Genomic DNA, 19,868 nt, shown 5'->3' on the forward strand with positions numbered 1-19,868 from the left:
AAGTGTAGTGGACAGCGAAGAAGGTTGCAACAGGATCTGGACCAGATGGGCCAATGGGCTAAGTGGCAGATGGAGTTTAATTCAGATTAATGCGATGTGCTGCATTTTGGGAAAGCAACTCTTAGCAGGGCTTATTCATGTAATGGTAAGTTCCAAGGGAGTTTTGCTGACCAATGAGACCTTGGAGTGCAAGATCACAGCTCCTTGAAAGTAGAGTCGCACGTAGATAGGATAGTGAAGGCGGCATTTGGTATGCTTCCCTTTATTGGTCAGAGTATTGAGTACAGGAGTTGGGAGGTCATGTTGCGGCCATACAGAACATTGGTTAGGCCACTGTTGGAATGCTTTGTGCAATTCCGGTCTCCTTCCTGTCGGAAAGATGTTGTGAAACTTGAAAGGGTTCAGAAAAGATTGACAAGGATGTTGCCAGGGTTGGAGGATTTGAGCTACAGAGAGAGGCTGAACAGGCTGGGGCGGTTTTCCCTGGAGGTTCGGAGGCTGAGGGGTGACCTTACAGTGGTTTACAAAATTATGAGGGGTTTGGACAGGATAGGATAAATAGACAATGCCTTTTCCCTGGGGACAGGGAGTCCAGAACTAGAGGGCATAGATTTAGTTTGAGAGAGGAAAGGTGTAAAAGATACCTCAGGGGCAACCTTTTCAAGCAGAGGGTGGTAAGTGTATGGAACGAGCTGCCAGAGGATGTGGTGGAGGATGGTACAATTGCAACATTTAAGAGGCAATTGGATGGGTATATGAATGGGAATGGTTTGGAAGAATATGGGCCGGGTGCTGGCAGGTGGGACTAGATTGGATTGGGATATCTGGTCGGAATGGACGGGTTGGAGTGAAGGGTCTGTTTCCGTGCTGTACATCTCTATGACTGTATCACTCGTGGAGGTTATAGAAATAAACTGCGTGGTCGCGTCTGGAGGAGATTAAAGGTATAAAGGTTTGTAGTTACTGAAGGAAATTACATCAGTCAGGACCAGCACAGTTTACAGAGACTGAGTGTGTCTTAGAGACAGGAAGAGTATATAGTCATCATTAGAAATGCAGAGACTAATTTATGAGAGGAGCAGCGTCACTCTGCACGGTGCCCAGAGACAAGGAGGAGTCTAACAAGGAGGAGGTTACGAAGGTACAGAGCTTTTTTGTTGTCATGACGGGAAGGTTACAGAGATCATGAAGGTAGTAGGAGTTCAACAAAGTCACAAAGACAGGGAGGTTTTTCAGGTCTGGAAAGGACTACACTGACAGGGATGGCTTAAGGAACTGAAGAGTTAATTTTCTTCAGTTAAGGAGAGATGTGACAGAACCCAGGATTAAAGGCAAAGGCAGAAACTTGGAGAGTTTTACTGATATGAGGAGCTTACAGGGATAAGCAGGATTGTAGGGGTTGATAGAGATAGGGGAAGTAGTATCCATGAAACAGACAGTGGAGAAACTGACAGACATAGGGAGGGTTCTGTGGAACAGATGAATTGACAGACAAGATGGTGATAATGAAGCCAGAGAATGTTCTCATGTTCCTTGCCCAGCATTGTTCCTACATCATGCCCTCAGGGTCTGAATTAAAGCCCATGAACTCCTCCCTGTGCTGTTTACTGTGAGTGATCTTACCGGCTGCAGGATTTACTGAAGGCTCCAGATCTCACTCTCCATCTCTCTCTGGCTGACCAACCACCTTCACTGTGGTGATGGACGAGAAGGAATTGGGAATTCTGCTGAGTCAGGGACATCAGGAATACCTACAGGAGACAGAAGTAGACAGAATGGGAAATTAGACTAATGCAATGAAGGTTACACAATGGAGAATGGCACTGAGTCCCACAGAGATATGGAAATTCCCTTCTCCATCCATGGCCTGTGCAGTTGCTTCCCTCTGGAGTGGGGAATGCTGTTGGCTCAGGATCTGGAGTAACTGCAAGAGTGAGAGACACTGACAGAGGCAGCCAATAGACCCACACAGTGAGGGATACCACATGGACAGAGACTGAGTGATATCAGCAGAGTGCTGGAAGGTGTCAGGATCACACAATTGTATCATCAGAAGTGGTTCTGACCAGTGAGCACTGCTCCCAGTACTCAGGGAGGACTGAGCTATTTTATTGGGATAGGCTCCTCTGGTACCAGGATTATGCAGTGTGCTATAAACGGACACAGATGAGGAGAGGGACAGGTCTGAGGTGAATGGAAATTCCCAAGTCCAAAGAGAAAAGTTGAAATATTGGAACACCATGGAGATGTGGATGAAGACCAACAGAAAGAAACATTAAGGGACTGAGTTTAATTAAAATACAACATTGTCAAATAGATTTGTGACAGGAAATTATTGGTTAAAATAAAGTAAATGCCATTTCCGCCCCTCACAATTCCTCATACAACACAAGTGACATCACTTCCGCCCCTCACACCATTGCTGATGTCACACACTCAGTGACCTCCACGCCCCCCCCACTGCCCGTGTTTGCCACCACTTCCGTCCCCACCAACACCACTCACCTGCATTCTGCTGACACCGCTCCCAAGTCCCACCGTCACCATCCCCGCTCCCAGAACCCTGAGGGGAACATCACCCCTGCTCATGTCTCCATCCCCATTCCCCCGAACACCACACCCACTCCAGTTACAGGCACCGTCCCCTCCCCCAGCACCACACCTACGCCTGGTCCCAGCTCCCACTCCTGCCGAATTTTCACCATTCCCCCTGACCTCCCCCTCACTGAGGACGAGTGATCAGTCCTCAGCAAAGGCCTCATCTTTATCCTCCTCCGTCCAAACATCAATTAATTAAATACACGCCGTGATATCGAACACTTCTCCCACCGCCTCCGCCTCAAAGCTTATTTTGACAATGAACACTCCCGCCTATTTTCTGAGAACCCCTTTTCCGGCCTCCAATACACTCCATCCACCTGGACACCCCGTGCTGGCCTATTACCTGCCTTCGATCTCTTCATTTCCAACTTCCACCGACACATTAACCGCCTCAACCTATCTACCCCCTCCCCCACTCCAACCTCTCACCCTCACAACGCCCAGCCCTCCACTTCCTCTGCTCCAATCCCAACCTCACCATCAAACCAGCAGATAAAGGGGGTGCAGTGGTAGTCTGGTGCACTGACCTCTACACCGCTGAAACCATGATGCCAACTCAAAGACACCTCCCCCTACCACCCCCTCTACCATGACCCACCTCCCATCATCAAACCGTCATCTCCCAGAGCATACAGAACCTCATCACCTCAGGAGGAGATCTCCCACCCACAGCTTCCAACCTCATTGTCCTGGATCCCCCACTGCCCGGTTCTACCTCCTTCCCAAGATCCACAAGCCTGACCACCTTGGCCGACCCATTGTCTCAGCATGCTCCTGCGCCACCGAACTCATGTCTGCCTACCTCGACATTGTCCTATCCCCCAGTCCAGGAACTACCCACATTCGTTCGAGAAACCACCCACACCCTCCACTCCTCCAACACTTCCGTTTCCCTGGCCCCCAACGCCTCATCTTCACAATGGATATCCAATCCCTCTACACCTCCATCCACCATGACCAGGACCTCTAAAGCCCTCCGTTTCTTCCTCTCCCGACGTCCACAACAGTACCCTTCCACCGACACTCTCATTCGGTTGGCTGAACTTGTCCTCACCCTTAACAATGTTTCCTTCAAATCCTCCCACTTCCTCCAGACCAAAGGGGTAGCAATGGGCACCCGCATGGGCCCCAGCTATGCCTGTCTCTTTGTTGGCTACGTAGAACAGTCCATCTTCCGTCGTTACAATGGCACCACTCCCAACGTCTTCCTCTGCAACATTGATGACTGCATTGGCACCACCTCGTGCTCCCTCAAGGAAGTTGAGCAATTCATCAACTTCACCAACACATTCCATCCTGAACTTAAATTTGCCTGGATCATCTCTGATACCTCCCTCCCTTTCCTGGACCTCTCCATCCCCATTAATGACAACTGACTTGACACTGACATTTTTTTACAAACCTTCCGACTCCCAAAGCTACCTAGATTACATAACTTCCTACCCTACCGTTTGCAAAATTCCCAACCCCTATTCCCAATTCCTCTGCCTCCGCCGTACCTGCTCCCAGGTGGGCCAGTTCCACCACAGAACACACCAAATAGCCTCCTTCTTTAGAGATCGGATTTTCCCTTCCCACCTGGTAAAAGATGCCCTCCAACGCATCTCGTCCACATCCCACACCTCCGCCTTCAAATCCCACCCCTCCAACCGTAACAAGGACAGAATGCCCCTAGTTCTCACCTTCCACCCTACCAACCTTCCCATAAACCAAATCATCCGCCGCCATTTCCACCACCTCCAAACTGACCCCACCACCAGTGATATATTTCCCTCCCCACCCCTCTCCACTTTCCACAAAGACCATCCCTGCGTGACTACCTGGTCAGTTCCACGCCGCCCAAAAACCCACTCTCCCTTCCTGGCACCTTCTCCTGCCACCGCAGGTATTGCAAAACCTGCGCCCACACCTCTCCCCTCACCTCCATCCAAGGCCCCAAAGGAGCCTTCCACATCCAACGTTTTACCTGCACATCCACCAATATCATTTATTGTATCCGCTGCTCCCGATGCGGTCTCCTCTACATTGGGGAGACTGGACACCTCCTAGAAGAGCACTTTAGGGAACATCTCTGGTACACCCGTTCCAATCAACCCCACCGGCCTGTGACCCAACATTTCTACTACCCCTCCTACTCTGCCGAGGACATGCAGGTTCTGGGCTTCCTCCATCGCTGCTTCCTCACCACCCGACGCCTGGAGGAAGAACGCCTCACCTTCCGCCTCGGAACACTTCAACCCCGGGGCATAATTGTGGACTTCACCAGTTTCCTCATTTTCCCTTCCCCCATCTCACCCCACCTCCAGCCTTCCAGCTCAGCACCGCCCTCATGACCTGTCCTAATGGCCTATCTCCCTTCCCACCTTATCCACTCCATCCTCATCTCTGACCTCTCACCCCCATCCCCACCCCCATTCACCCATTGTACTCATTGCTAACTTCCCCCATCCTCCACTCTGACCTAGCACCTTCTTCCCCACCCCATTCACCTATTGTACTCTATGCTACTTTCTTCCCATTCCCACCCTCGCTCATTTATCTCTCCACTCTGCAAGCTCCCCGCCTCTGTTCCTGAGGAAGGGCTTTCGCCCGAAACATCGATTTTCCTGTTCCTCGGATGCTGCCTGACCTGCCGTACTTTTCCAGCACCACTCTAATCTAGACGCTGGTTTCCAGCATCTGCAGTCCTTGTTTTTACCTTATTGAAGGAGGAGATTACCGAGATAAGGCATATTGTAGACACTGAACAAAGTTACAGGGGTTGGGATGGTCATCTGGAATGCAGTATATTTCAAATATGTGTAGGGACTATCGGGAAGGGAGGAGGTTACAGCCATAGGATCTGTTACAGGAATTAAAAATTATTGAAGACACTGGACTACAAGACATGCCATAGATACAGTATTGCAGAGTAGTGAGCTTTAATATAACAGAAGTTGCATTGGGGCGGTGATTGAGTCCGAGGTGTGTGTGTACTGTGCTCGCCTCCAGCACTGTATCTATGTCATGTTGTGTTAACAGATGTTTGGAGCCCTCTCATTGCTCTTTGCTCTGTGCATTGTGGGGGGCCTTACCTCACTACAGGATTTATTGAAGGCTCCAGATCTCCTTTCCCTTTGTCTCCCTCTGGCAGACCAACTGCGTTCAATGTGGTGATGGATAATCCACCCCGCAGCTGGGAAGGCTATTGAGTCAGGACTTTCCTGAGTACCTACAGGAGACAGAGAAATAGACAGAATGGGAAATTAAACAGATGCAGTGATGGTTACACATGGAGAATGGCACTGAGTCCCACAGAGATCTGTAAAATGGAGCGATATTAAGTAATAGTCCCAGATTGCTGGAAGATGTCAGGATCACACAGTCATGTTGGAAGAATGGGTTTAGCTTCATGATGCCCTTGTATCAGTGCTCAGGGATGAGCAGATGAAGTGATGCCCTAGTGCTATTATTGTGAGAGAATGTATCCAAAACCTCAGCTAATGTTCAGGGGAGACAGGTTTGAATCCCGCCATCTGAAAAGGAGACATTTGAAATCAATAATTTTAAAAACAATTATTAACAATCCACTAATAAGTATGAAACCATTCCTGAAGTACAACAAATCCAAACACTTGTCCTTTAGATACGAACATCTGCCCATCCTGTCCTGGTCTGCATGATAATACCCACAGCAAAGTGTTTGCCTCTCAATTACCCTCTGAAATGGCCGAGCAAGTTACTCAGTTCAGGGGATTCTAGGATTGAGCAAGAAAGGCTGGTCAGTAAGAGACACCCACATCCCCTACCTGATTTTAAAATGAAAGCTACCAGGATGGGCCCCCTGGAACTGTGCTGGGACCTGTGTCCTGGCCAATCATGTTGGTAGGTTATTGGATAGGGCATTAAACTGGCAGAGAGGATGCAGGTGAAAGGAGGTTTCCAAATCCAAAGGGAAAAGGTGAAGCAATGGAACAGCATGGGAATGTGGCTGAAGACAAACAGAAAGGAACAGGATGGGGCAGAGTTAAACTAAAATTGTACATCAGCAAATAGATTTGTGACAGAAAATTGTGGAAGAGAGGATATTATGTTTTTTTTTTGAATGGACAATGTTGCTGCAATAAGGTGAATGGATTTGTGACACAGATATAAAAGTGATTTAGACACCAGGGAGACATGGATACAGGGTGAACAAAAATATTCAGTGGTTCGTAATCCTGTGCAAACTCAGGCAAAATGGGCAACGCTAACAATAATGGATAACAAAGGCATTACAGAGAAAGCATTTGGCCGCAGATCATGAAGTAGAGTCAGTCTGAATGTAAACTCTGTCTACTACTTGCCAAGGACACAAGCAGCAGTTTTAGCCACCGAACAGCATTCCATTGCTCGTCACTGCATTAAACAGGAACTCATTGGAATTTTTTAACAAAGGTATTGTGATAATTTTGGAAAACTTCAATATTTGTATAATCTGGGACAATCACACGGACGACATTGATATTGGAAGTGCAGTTCGGTTAATTTTTTTTCAGTGTTTCTTTGAAAAACACATTGTGCAACTGTTAAGGGACATAACTATCGCAGAGCGACCGTGTAATGAAACTTAGTGAATGAGTAATGTCACCTGCAGAGATCCTTCGGGAAATTGTGATGAAGTACAGTTTAAGGAAATATAAAGTTTTAAAGTGAATCACAGAAAGAACAAGCTACAACTAGAGTTTGAGAGGAGAACTGACCAAGGTAAACAGGCTAAACAGACTGAAATATGTGTCTGAAAATGAACAGTGGAAAACATTTGTAGGAACAATGCAAAGTACTCAACAAAAGAACGTTCGATTGAAAAAGTAAAATCCTCAGCAAGAAACTCCCACTGATCCCTCACTCAGGACAAAAGGGATCATACTAGATTATGAGGCTGAGAAGATCACCATAAAGTCCTGAAGTGAGAGTGTGTTTTAGGAGTAAATGTTCATGGATTGCAATGGGTCTGCTCACAGGAGCAGGGCTGTGGGAAGGGGAACCTTGGTCAGGGTTCATTGACACAATAGGAACAGGGAGAGGTGAAGGTGCTGGAGGTGGTGAGAGTGTTACAGAGAGTGGTCTGGGTGTTACAAAGCCAGTCTGAATTGCTGCAGCTGGAGGGGTTTGCAGAGGTAGGGAGGGACATAGGTATTTTTATATATTCATTCATGGGGTGTGGGTGTCACTGCCTGGAACAACGTTCTTTGTCCCCACTGCTAATTACCCAGAGGGTAGCTCAGAGTCAGCCATATTGCTGTGGGTCTGGAGTCAGGTTAGAATGTCAGATGTCCTTCACTAGAGGAGGTCAGTGAACTAGATGAGTTCTTCCTACTGATCAACAATGTTTTTTACTGTGGCCCCACCAATGTCTTTTACAGCCACAACATGACATCCCAACTCTTACGCTTAATGCTCTCCCGAATGAAGATAACCACACCAAACGCCTGCTTCACCAGCCTGTCTACCTGTGACACCACTTTCAAAGAACTGTGTACCTGGGTCACTGGATCTCTGACTGAAAACACCACCCAGGGCCCGAACAATAACTGTACAAGTCCCACCCTGGTTTGTTTCACCAAAATGGAACACTTCACATTTATCTAATTAAACTCCATCTGCTATTTTTCAGCCCACTATCCCAGCAGAACTGTTCATCCTGTTGTATCATAGATAACCTTCTTCACTGTCCACTTTACCACCAATGTCAGTGTCACCCAAGAAGCTTACTTACCAGGAAACCAATATTCCCATCCAAACCATTTATCCAAATGACAAACAACAGTGGACCCATTACACCACTGGTCACATGTCTCCAGTCAGAAACACAACATGTCTCCCATCACCCTCTGTCTCCTACCATCAAGCCAATTTTGTATCCAGTTCACTAGCTCCTCCTGAATGCCATATCCTTTTACACTGCTTTGAGTTTATCACCCAGTATACCAGACAGAACACAGAACGCAGAACAGTACAGCCCAAGACCCTTCGGCCATGATTTCATGCCAACCTTTTATCCAACTGTAAGAACAAAGTAAACTACATACCCTTCATTTCACTATTATCCACATGTTATCCAAGAGTCTATTAAATGTCCCGAATGTGTCTAATTTTACTACCACCACTGGCAGTGCATTCCAACCACCTACCATTCTCTACCCGCTTATCCATCCTCCATTCACCTTAAAATTATACCGCCTTGTAATAACCATTTATTCCATAGGAGGAAATGTCTCTGACTATTCACTCTCTCTCTGTGCCTCTTATCAACTTATTCACCTCCACAAAGTCAGCCCGCTCCCTTCTTCACTCCAATGAAAAAAGCCTTAGCTCCCTTAACCTTTCTTTGTAAGAACTGCCCTCCAGTCCAGGCAGCATCCTGGTAAATCTCGGGTGTACGCTCGCTAAAACTTGCACATCCTTCCTGTAAACAGGGGACCAGAACTGAACACAATATTCCAAGTGTGGTCTCACCAGGATGCTATAAAGATGCAGTAACACCTCACGGCTCTTACAATCAATCCCCTTCTTAGGGAAGCCAACACAACATATGCCTTTTTAACAACCCTACCAACGTGCGTGGCTATTTTGAGGGATCAATGGACATGGACCCCATGGTCTCTCTGTACTTCCACACTGCCAAGCATTCTGCCTTTCACCCTGTATCCTGCATTCAAATTCCACCTTCCAGAATGAATCACTTCACATTTTTCCAGATTGGACTCCATCTGCCACTCCCAGCCCAGCTCTGCGTCCTGTCAATGTCCCACTGCAACCTACAACAGCCCTCCACATTCCCCATCACTCCATCAACCGTCATGCGATTGGCAAACGTACTAACCCACAATCCGAGTCATTGACAAAAATCACAAAGAACAGAGTGCCAGAGCCGATTGTTACAGAACCCCACTGGTCACTGAGCTCCAGGCTCAATACTGTCCATCTGCTGCCACCCTCTGTCTTCTCTGGGCCATCCAATCCTGTATCCAGACAGACAGATTTCCCTGTATCCCAATCAACCTTCTTTTCTGAATGAGCCATCATCGTATTCTGTCATATCCTCAAAGAATTCAATAAGGTTTGTGAGGCATGACCTGTCCCTCACAAACCCATGCTGACTGTCTCTAATTAGACCATAGAACATAGAACAGTACAGCACAGAACAGGCCCTTCAGCCCACCATGTTGTGCCGACCACTGATCCTCATGTATGCACCCTCACATTTCTGTGACCATATGCATATCCAGGAGTCTCTTAAATGTCCCCAATGACCTTGCTTCCACAACTGCTGCTGGCAACGCATTCCATGCTCTCACAACTCTGTGTAAATAACCCGCCTCTGACATCCCCTCTATACTTTCCTCCAACAGCTTAAAACTATGACCCCTCATGTTAGTCATTTCTGCCCTGGGAAATAGTCTCTGACTATCGACTCTATCTATGTCTCTCATTATCTTGTATACCTCAATTAGGTCCCCTCTCCTCCTCCTTTCGTCCAATGAAAAAAGTCTGCTCTCAGTCAACCTCTCCTCATAAGATAAACCCTCCAGTCCAGGCAGCATTCTGGTAAACCTCCTCTGAACCCTCTCCAAAGCATCCACATCTTTCCTATAATAGGGTGACCAGAATTGGATGCAGTATTCTAAGTGCGGTCTAACCAAAGTTTCATAGAGCTACAACAAGATCTCACGACTCTTAAACTCAATCTCTCTGTTAATGAAAGCCAAAACACCATATGCTTTCTTAACAACCCTGTCCACTTGGGTGGCCATTTTAAGGGATCTATGTACCTGCACCCCAAGATCCCTCTGTTCCTCCACACTGCCAAAAATCCTATCCTTAATCCTGTATTCAGCTTTCAAATTCGACCTTCCAAAATGCATCACCTCGCATTTATCCAGGTTGAACTCCATCTGCCACCTTTCAGCCCATCTCTGTATCTTGTCAATGTCCCGCTGCAGCCTACAACAGCCCTCTATACTTTCAACGACACCTCCAATCTTTGTGTTATCTGAAAACTTGCTGACCCATCCTTCAATGCCCTCATCCAAGTCATTAATAAAAATTACAAACAGTTGGAATGCTACGAGTGATTGCGGAGTTTACAGGGATAAGGTTGTTGGTAGGACAGGGCTCGATTACACAGACAGGGACTGTTTTTGGCAGCTGAGTAGGTTGCAGGGATAAAGAGTTTTGTAACATCTGGCGGAACAAACTGAGATATGGAGGGTCATCGTGACTGAAGATGTTTAAAGATCTAGGAAGGCTTAGGCTCTGGGGGTTATTTAGACATGGAGGCTGTGGAATCTGGGTTCGTTTTTGAGAGATTGGGGTGGCAAGTTTGGTTGGAGACAGTTTCACAGATAAGGGAGCATAGCACAAACAGGAGGAAGTTCCTGCGGTAGGGAGGGTTCGAGTGGAGAGTGATGTCTACACAGATAGGGATGTAAGAGCTGGAGAAGGTTATGGAGATGCGTAACTGGATGGAGATACAGGAGGAGCTTACATTGACACGGTGGGTGATAGTGACGGGAGAATGTTACATAGTTAATGGTTCTTGTAGGAACAGGACCGGGTGAAACACAGGCATTGGAGTGGGATCTACAGATCGGGAGTGTAGCAGGGACCTGACAGGATAACACAGATAGGGATGCTGGTAGACTGATGGCGTTTTAGGGACTGGAAGAGGTTATGTGCACAGGGAGGGCTGTAAGACTGCAGGAGCTCATAGGGAGTTGAAGATTTGGAGCAGTTCACAGAGGGAGAGTTCTCCAACAGGAGTAGGTTACAGATAGTGAGGGTTGTGTAGACTGAGAAAGTTAAAGAGAGGGGGAGTTTTCAGGTCCAGAAGAGATTACACTGACAGGGACAGTTGAAGATACTGAACAAAAAAGAACATGGAGAAGATTACACAGATAGGGAGGGATGTTGGGACTGAAGGTGAATACACACACGGAGGGTTGTATTAGGCGGAGCTTAGAGGGATAGGGACTGGTGTCGGGATTTACACAGATAAGGAACGTGGTGTTTTTGGAGAAGGTTACACTGATGCAGACAGTGTTTGGGAGTGTTTAATGGACTACAGAAGAGCTCAGAGAGAATGTATTATGGGGAGTGGAGGAGATTACAGACACAGAGATGGCTGTCGGTTTGAAAAGAGTTTCTACAGATCCTCAGTGCTGTAAGGCTGGAGGGAGGTTACAATAATAAGGGTTACCTACACTTAATGACTTCTTTGATATGGAGAAAGTCTCAGAATGGGATTGTCAAAAGGAAATATAGACAGTTCAGATGAGTTTACAGAGATATAAATGTTTTTGGGGGTTTCAGGATGAAACAGTGATTGGGAGTGATGTAACGAATGGCAATAATTTTAGGGATTATTCTAAAGGCAGGAAGTGGTGACAGCCATATCGATTGTGGTAAGGACTGGAGAATCTTACATCGCCAAGGAGTGTTTTAGAGACTGTTGGAGACTCCACATATAAGGAGAGTATTGGGGATGGTTGACAGGACTGGGCAATAACCTGAATAGAATCTCCACAGTGTGGAAAAAGGCCATTTGGCCCAACAAATCCACATCAACCCTCTAAAGAGCATTCTAACCAGACCCATCCCTCTCCCTGTCCATTAAACACTGCCTTTCTCGTGGTGAACTCACCTAAACCACACTTGCCTGAATACTACAGTGAATTTCTGATGGCCAATCCACGTATCGTGCAAATGTTGGGCTATGGAAGGAAACCGGAGCACCCGGAAGAAACCCACACAGTCAGAGGGGAGTACATGCAAAGACCACACAGACAGTCGGCCAAGGCTGGAATTGAAGCCAGGTTCCAGGCACAGTGAGGCTGATTATACAGAGCACTGCAGAGATTGGACTAGGTCACAAGTTCACAAGGGTCTCTTGGAACAGGAGAAGGTTACATAGATGGTGTCCATGAGAGGGACTAGAGGGAGTTAACACAATAGGGAAGGTTGTGGATTCTCTCTACAATTAGAGGTAGGGACAGTTGGGGAAACTGGATGAAGTTAGGCATACTCAGAGTTGTACACACTGGGTGAGGTTACTGAGTTAGCAAGGATTCTATGGACTGACTAAGGTTATGGACAGATGCAGTTGTGGGAACGTGAATTGTTGCAACAATTGAGAGGATATTTCAGGCACATTGATGCTTTTAGTGGCTGCAGGATGTTCGAGAGCTAAGAAGGCTCGTCCTGACTGGAGGTGATCAGAGGTAAGAAACATTGTACTGATGGGAGTTAGTCACAGAGAAGAGAGAGAGAGGGCAAGGTTACAGATCTCAGGAGCTTTCAGGTGGCTTCACAATGTTACACAAAGGGAGGGTTAGCAGGAAACGCTGTAGGAACTGGAGGACTCTGTACAGACAGTGGGGTGAAATGGATGGTGGAAGGTTAGAGGTAATGAAGGTGCTGCAGGACAGGATGGAGGAGTGCTGCTGGGACTGGAGAAGGTTACAGTGACATCATGTGCTGGAGAGGCTGGAGGAAGGTACACAGGTGGGCAGGTCAGTAAGGGCTGGATGTTACAGACAGAGTGGGCTGTAGGTGCTGGACAAGATGACAAACGTAAGGATTTTTATAGTGTTTTGGTGATGGGGGTCATAACAGTTGGTTTCAAAGGCATTTTGGTAAAATATAAGGACAAGGCAGAGGTGAAGACGCCAAATTTGTGGAAGCCCCCTAATTGTTAGAATATCACTGTCACTGGGCATTATCATTATCACGAGACAGGATCTGGCAAACACAGACCGGGAGGAACTATTTGCAGTTGGGTTCATATTCAGAAAGAGGAAGTGCGTCAAAGTGATACAGGGAGAATTCAAGGCCAGTGTGTTCTGCGAAGAGTGATTGACAAAGGCAGTAACTCCAGTGAATACTGGTCAAGCGGTATCCTGAGCTTGATAAAGGAAATACAATGCGATGAAAACAGGCAAAGACCGACCAACGTATAGAGAGTGCAAGGGGATCCTTAAAATGATGGGCAAATAATGGGCATGAAATATCCTTTTCAGATACTGTTAAGGAGAGGCCACAATGTGTTTAATGAGTACAGTTAGAGGAAGACGATTCCCAGGTAAACAGCGAGGCTTGTTAGAAACCAAAGGGACAATCCGTGCATGGAGCCAGAGGAAGTAGGTAAGGTCTTCAATGAAAGCTTCCCATCTGTATTGACACAGGAGAAAGGCATTGTAGTCGGGGATTTCAGTGGGGATGGTGAGGTTTTAGAACATGATAAGATGAATAAGGAGGAGGTATTAAATGTTTTCACAGGCATAAAGGTGGAGAAATCCCCAGTGCCTCATGAAATGTATCCCAAGTTGCTATGGGAAGGAAGGCTGGAGTTTGCTGGGGCCCTGGTGTATATTTTTAATACTTTGCTGGCCACAGGTAAAGTTCTGAAAGACTGGAGGATCGCTAATGCGGTTCCTTTGTTCAAGAAGGGCAGCAGAGATTGGCCAGATAATTACAGAGCAGATAGTCTGACAGCGGGGGGGGGGGGGGGGGCGGTTATTGGGAACAATTGTGAGGATGAATCGACACTTGCAAAGGCAAAGATCACCTCGGCAGCGTCATCACGGATGTGGTAGAGGACGATACTGTCTGAGGAATTCAGTTCAGTTTTTTTGAAATGGTGTCTAAAAATATTGATGAGGGCAGTGCAGATGATGTGGTTTACATGGACTTGAATAAGACGGTTGACAAAATCCCTCATGGAAGGCTGGTTCAAATGTAAAGAGCCACAAGGCAAGTTCGCAAATTAGATACAAAATTAGCGGATACACTTCTTCATGTTTGAAATTCTTTCACCAGTGGGTGTACCACAGGGATCTGTGCAGGAACCATTGCTGGTTATTATGTACACTAATAACTTGGATGTGAAAGCATAACTTGTGGGCGGCACGGTGGCAGAGCGGTTAGCACTGCTGCCTCACAGCACCTGAGACCCGGGTTCAATTCCCGACTCAGGGTGCTCCGGTTTCCTCCAACAGTCACAAAGATGTGCGGGTTAGGTGAATTGGCCATGCTAAATTGCCCGTAGTGTTAGGTAAAAGGGGTAAATGTCGGGGTATAGGTGGGTTGTGCTTCGGCGGGTCGGTGTGGCTGCAGTCTGATATCGATCAGATGATAAACTGAGCAGAGTAATGGCAGATGTAGTTTACTTCTGATCACTGTGAGGTAATGCACTGTGGGAAGTCTCATAAGTGAAGGATATACATCATGAATGGTAGGTCCACCTGGAGTACTGAGGAACAAGGGACCTTGGTGGACAAGTCTCTGGATGTGTGAAGTTGTCAGCACATGTTGACAGGGTGGGGAAGACATCTGAACTGGGAGCAGGAGGGGGATCCACATCCTGGTGGGGCGAATTGTAGGAGCTGCTTGAGAGGATATAAACCAGTCTGGTAGGGTGTTGCATCTTAAACAGTCCTAAGGCCAGAAAGAAGATTGAGGCTGATGCACAAGTTAATGAGAACAATTTCAGCAGACAAGGCAAGCAAGAATATAGCAGGAAATGGGGAGAAACTGATGATTAACCTGCATTTATTTCAATACAACGGGCCTGACAGCTACGGAAGATAAACTCAGGGCATGGATTGGAACATGGGACTGGGACATTACAGTTATTACAGAAACAAAGCCGAGGGAGGGGCAGGGCTGTCAGCACATTGGTTCAAGGTGGAGATGCTACAGGAAGCATCAAAGGGTAGGCAAGAGAGGATGTGTGGTGGTGGGTTTTGATTGCATAAATCATCACAGCAAGATTTAGAGAGGATATTCCTGTGGGATTGCCCACTGAAGTTATGTTAGTGCAACTGAGAAATAAGAATGGGTCATCACTTTGATACGATTGTCCTACTGACCCCGAATAGTCTGTGGCAGACTGAGGAACAAATATATCAGGAGATCTCAAATATCAATCAGAATAATAGGGCTGTTATGGTTGGGGTTTTTCAACTTTCCAAACCTAGACTGGGACTGCCAGTGTTCAGCATTTGCAAGGTAGCAATTTGGTAATTATGTTCAAGAAATTCCCAAACAATATGTAAATGGTCTGAAAAGAGAAAGGGGCAAAGCCTGACCTTCCCTTGGGAAACAAGGTCGGGAAAGGGACTGATGTGTGAGTGGGAATGCATTTTGCCAAAATGACCACAATTCTCTTAGCTTAAGAATAAAGATGGAAAAGAACAGGTCTGGTCCACAAGTTCAAGGTATGAAATGGGACCAGACCAATCTTGACAGTATTAGACAGGAACTTTCAAAAGGTGATCAGGGAGTCTATTTGCAGGGAAAGGGAAGTCTGGCAACTGAGAATATTTTAAAAGTGAGATAAATTGAGCGATCACCACCAGTATGTTCCTGTTTGTGTGCAGCTCAATGCTGACAGCCCTCGGAAACACTGGCTGTCTATTGGACAAGGAAAAAGGGCATATTTCAGGTATCGCCAGCTGGATCAAGGGAATGCATGAGGATCAAGGGGCTGTAGGGATACACTTTGGGTGGAAATCAGGAATGCAGAAAGGGTACATGAAATAGCCTCGGCAGGAAATGATAGGGAGAATGCAAAAGTGATTGTATAACTATATTGAGTAAAAGTGTAACTCGAAACAAAATAGTGTTCCTTAAGGATCAATGAGATCATTGATGTGTGGAACCGTAGGATATGGCTAGACTTTAAACACATTTTGTGACTCCAGAACTTACTGTTGACAAAGACTGGGGAACTCAGGGAACAAGAGTAATACGTTAGACCATATTTGGAGTTTGCTGCAATTCCAGTATCCCGCTATAGGAAGGAGGTTGGGAAGCTTGAAAGTGTTCAGAAAAGATTGACAAGATGTTGCCGGGGTTGTTGCTGAATAAGCTCGGGCTATTTTCACTGGAGCATCAGAGACTGAGGGGTGACCTGACAGAGGATTATCCATGAGGGATATGGATTGGGTAAGCATTCAAGGTCTTTTACCAGGGGTTGGGGAGTCCAAAACTAAAGGGCATATGTTTAAGGTTAAAGGGGGAAAGGTTTAAAAGGGACTGAAGGGTCAGCTTTTTTATGCACACGGTGATGTGTGTATGGAATGAGCTGAGGGAGAAAGTAACACATACTTAGACTATGACAACATTTAAGGGATGGATGGGTATGTGAATAATAAGGGTTTAGAGGTACATGGGCCAAATGCTGATAAATGGGATGGACTTATTTAGATCTTCTGGTCAGCATGGATGAGTTGGATCGAAGGGTCTGTTTCCCTTGTACATCTCTATGGCTTGAAAAGAGGGCATGTTATAGAAGAGGCGGTGCTGGACGTTTTAAAACACAAAGGTATGGAAAGCCCCAGGACCTGATTACATGTATCACAGGGCATTGTGGGATGTTAGGGAAGGAACTGTGGAGCCGCTAACAAAGGTATTTGTACCAATGACAGCCATGTGTGATGGGCTGGAAGGCTGGAGGGTGACATAGTGGACAGTGAAGGAGGTTTGCTAAGATTACAAAGGGATCTTGATGATATGGGTGAATGAGCTGAAAAATTGCAGATGGACTTCAATCTGAATAAATGCAAGATAATGCACTTGGTAAAACAAACAAAGGTAGAGCCGATACAATTACTGTTCGGGCCTCAGTTAGTGTTTTAGAGCAGAGGGACCTCCGGGTTCAGGTACATAATTCTTGAAGTTTGCATCACAGGATGGATAAGACAGTGCTTGGCATGCCTGACTATTGCTCAGTCCATTGAATGGAGAATTTGGGACGTCATGTTGAGATTGCACAGACATTGGTGAGGCCTGTTCTGCAATACTCTGTCCAGTTCTGGTCGCCCAGTTATAGGGAGGATATTATTAAGCTGCAGGGGATTCAGAAGAGATTTACCAGGACGTTGCTGGGTATGGAAGGCTTGAGTTCTGCAAAATGGCTGGACAGGCTGAGTCTTTTTTCACTCGAGCCTGGAAGTTGAGACGTGATGTTATAAAAGTAAATTTTTAAAAATAAGGTATATAGATCGATTTAATGGTAGTTGTCTTTAACACAGGATGGGGGACTCCCAAGAGGAGGGACCACGTCTTAAAGTTTAGAAGAGAGCAATGTTCAAAAAAAGACATGGGGGCAAATTGTTCCACAGACGGTGTTTTGATTGTGGAATGAACTTGCTGAAGAAGGGTGGATGTGGGTACAATGACAACGTTTAAAAGACAGAGATACTAAACAAGTATTTAGCATCAGTTTTTACTGTGGAAAAGGATATGGAAGATATAGAATGTCGGGAAATAGATAGTGACACCTTGCAAAATATCCATATTACAGACGAGCAAGTGTTGATGGCTTGAAATGCATAAAGGTGGGTAAATTCCCAGGACCTGATCAGGTGTACCCTCGAACTCTGTGGGAAGCAAGAGAAGTGATTACTGAGCCTCTTGCTGAGATATTTGTATAATCAATAGTCACAGGTGAGGTGGCAGAAGACTGGAGGTTGGTTAATGCGGTGCCATTGTTTAAGAAGAGTGGTAAGGACAAGCCGGGAATTATAGACCAGTGAGCCTGACCTCGGTGGTGGGCAAGTTGCTGGAGGGAATCCTGAGGGACAGGATGTACATGTAGTTGGAAAGGCAAGGACTGAATCGGGATAGTCAACATGGCTTTGTGCGTGGGAGATCATGCCTTACAAACTTGACTGAGTTTTTTGAATAAATAACAATAAGGATTGATGAGGGCTGAGCGGTAGATGTGATCTATATGGACTTCAGTAAGGCGTTCGACAAGGTTCCCTATGGGAGACTGGTTAGCAAGGTTAGATCTCATGGAATACAGGGAGAAGTAGCTATTTAGATGCAGAACTGGCTCAAAGGTAGAAGACAGAGGGTAGTGGTGAGGGTTGCTTATCAGACTGGAGGACAGTGACTGGTGGAGTGTCACAAGGATTGGGCCTAAGAATGGTGAATAGCCAAGGGTAAGGGAGTCCAAAACTTGAGGGTACAAACTGGAGGTGAGAGAGCAAAGATTTGAAGAGGGAGCTGAGGGGCAACATTATCCACAGAGGATGGTGCACAGACAGAACCTTGTGCCAGGGGGCACATGGGAGAAACAAGAACAATGACAACATGGAAAAGACCTTTGGGCAGGAACGTGGAGAGGGGAAGGTTTGAAGAGCTAAGGGCCAAACGCAGGCAAATGAGACTCATTCAGTATAGGAAACATGGGCAGCATTGACGAGTTGGACCACAGGTTCTGTTTCCGTGCTGTATCACTCTGTATCCAGGTAAAGAGGATTAGTGTACGGAAGTAAAGCATGTTGTGGACACTGAAGCAAGTTATAGTGAAAGGGATGGTAGTCTAAAATGCAGTACGTTTCAAATATGTGGAGGGTCTATCAGGAAGGGAGGAGTTACAGGGACAGGAACTGTTATAGGAGTTAAAAATGACTGAAGACACCGGTGCACAAGCCATGCCACACATAGAGTGTTGCAGAGTAGTGAGTCTTAGTACAGTGTTGGAGGGAGAACACAGAACAGAAAGATCCCAGGCAGCATTCACCACATCTCGTCGGAGGCCTGCTTTCCGCTCTGTTGCCCTGATGCTCACTAAGACAGCACCGGCCTGGACTGATAACTATGAACTCCCCATGCTGTCTCAGTGCAACGTAAGTTAATGTAGACGTGGTGATTCAGCCAGGGGTGTTTCTGTACTGTACTGTACTTACCCTCCAGCACTGTATCTATGTCATGTCATGTTAGATGATGTTTGGAGCCCTCCCATTGCTCCCTGCTGTGTACACTGTGAGTGAACTTACCTCACTGCAGGATTTATTGAAGGCTCCAGATCTCTCTGCCTTTTGTCTCTCTGGCTGACCAATCAACTTCAATGAGGTGTTGGACGAGACACCCAGCAATTGGGAAGTCTATGGAGTCAGCACTTTCCTGAGGACCTACAGGAGACAGAAAAATAGACAGAATGGGGAATTAGACTGATGCAGTGAGGTTTACACATGGAGAATGGAAATGAACCCCACAGAGATCTGGAAAATCCCACTCCATCCCTGGTCTGCGCTGTTGCATCTCTCTGGAGTGGAGAATTCTGTTTGCTCAGGATCTGGAGTAACTGCAAGAGCGGGAGGCTCTGACAGAGGCTGCAATTAGACCCACACAGTGAGGGATACCAAAGGGAGAGAGACTGAATGATATCACCAGAGTGCTGGAAGACCTCAGGATCACACAGTCATGTTGGAAGAATGGGTTTAGCTTCATGA

At 46.5% G+C, this 19,868-nt stretch overlaps 2 long non-coding RNA genes across 2 annotated transcripts in view; one reads left to right on the forward strand and one right to left on the reverse strand.

The window, feature by feature from the left end:
• Positions 1–19,868, reverse strand: part of LOC132814181 (uncharacterized) — a 58,677-nt gene that overhangs the window by 29,178 nt on the left and 9,631 nt on the right. Inside the window, exons 2-4 of the long non-coding RNA XR_009644335.1 lie at positions 19,413–19,547; positions 5,676–5,812; positions 1,624–1,751 (exon numbers count right to left, since the gene is read on the reverse strand). This is a non-coding gene — a long non-coding RNA (uncharacterized LOC132814181). The remainder of the gene's footprint in view (positions 1–1,623; positions 1,752–5,675; positions 5,813–19,412; positions 19,548–19,868) is intronic.
• Positions 1–19,868, forward strand: part of LOC132814182 (uncharacterized) — a 62,151-nt gene that overhangs the window by 29,162 nt on the left and 13,121 nt on the right. The window lies entirely within an intron of this gene.

Source organism: Hemiscyllium ocellatum, unplaced genomic scaffold, assembly GCF_020745735.1.
Source record: "Hemiscyllium ocellatum isolate sHemOce1 unplaced genomic scaffold, sHemOce1.pat.X.cur. scaffold_719_pat_ctg1, whole genome shotgun sequence".
In the NCBI taxonomy this organism is placed as follows: Eukaryota; Metazoa; Chordata; class Chondrichthyes; order Orectolobiformes; family Hemiscylliidae; genus Hemiscyllium; species Hemiscyllium ocellatum.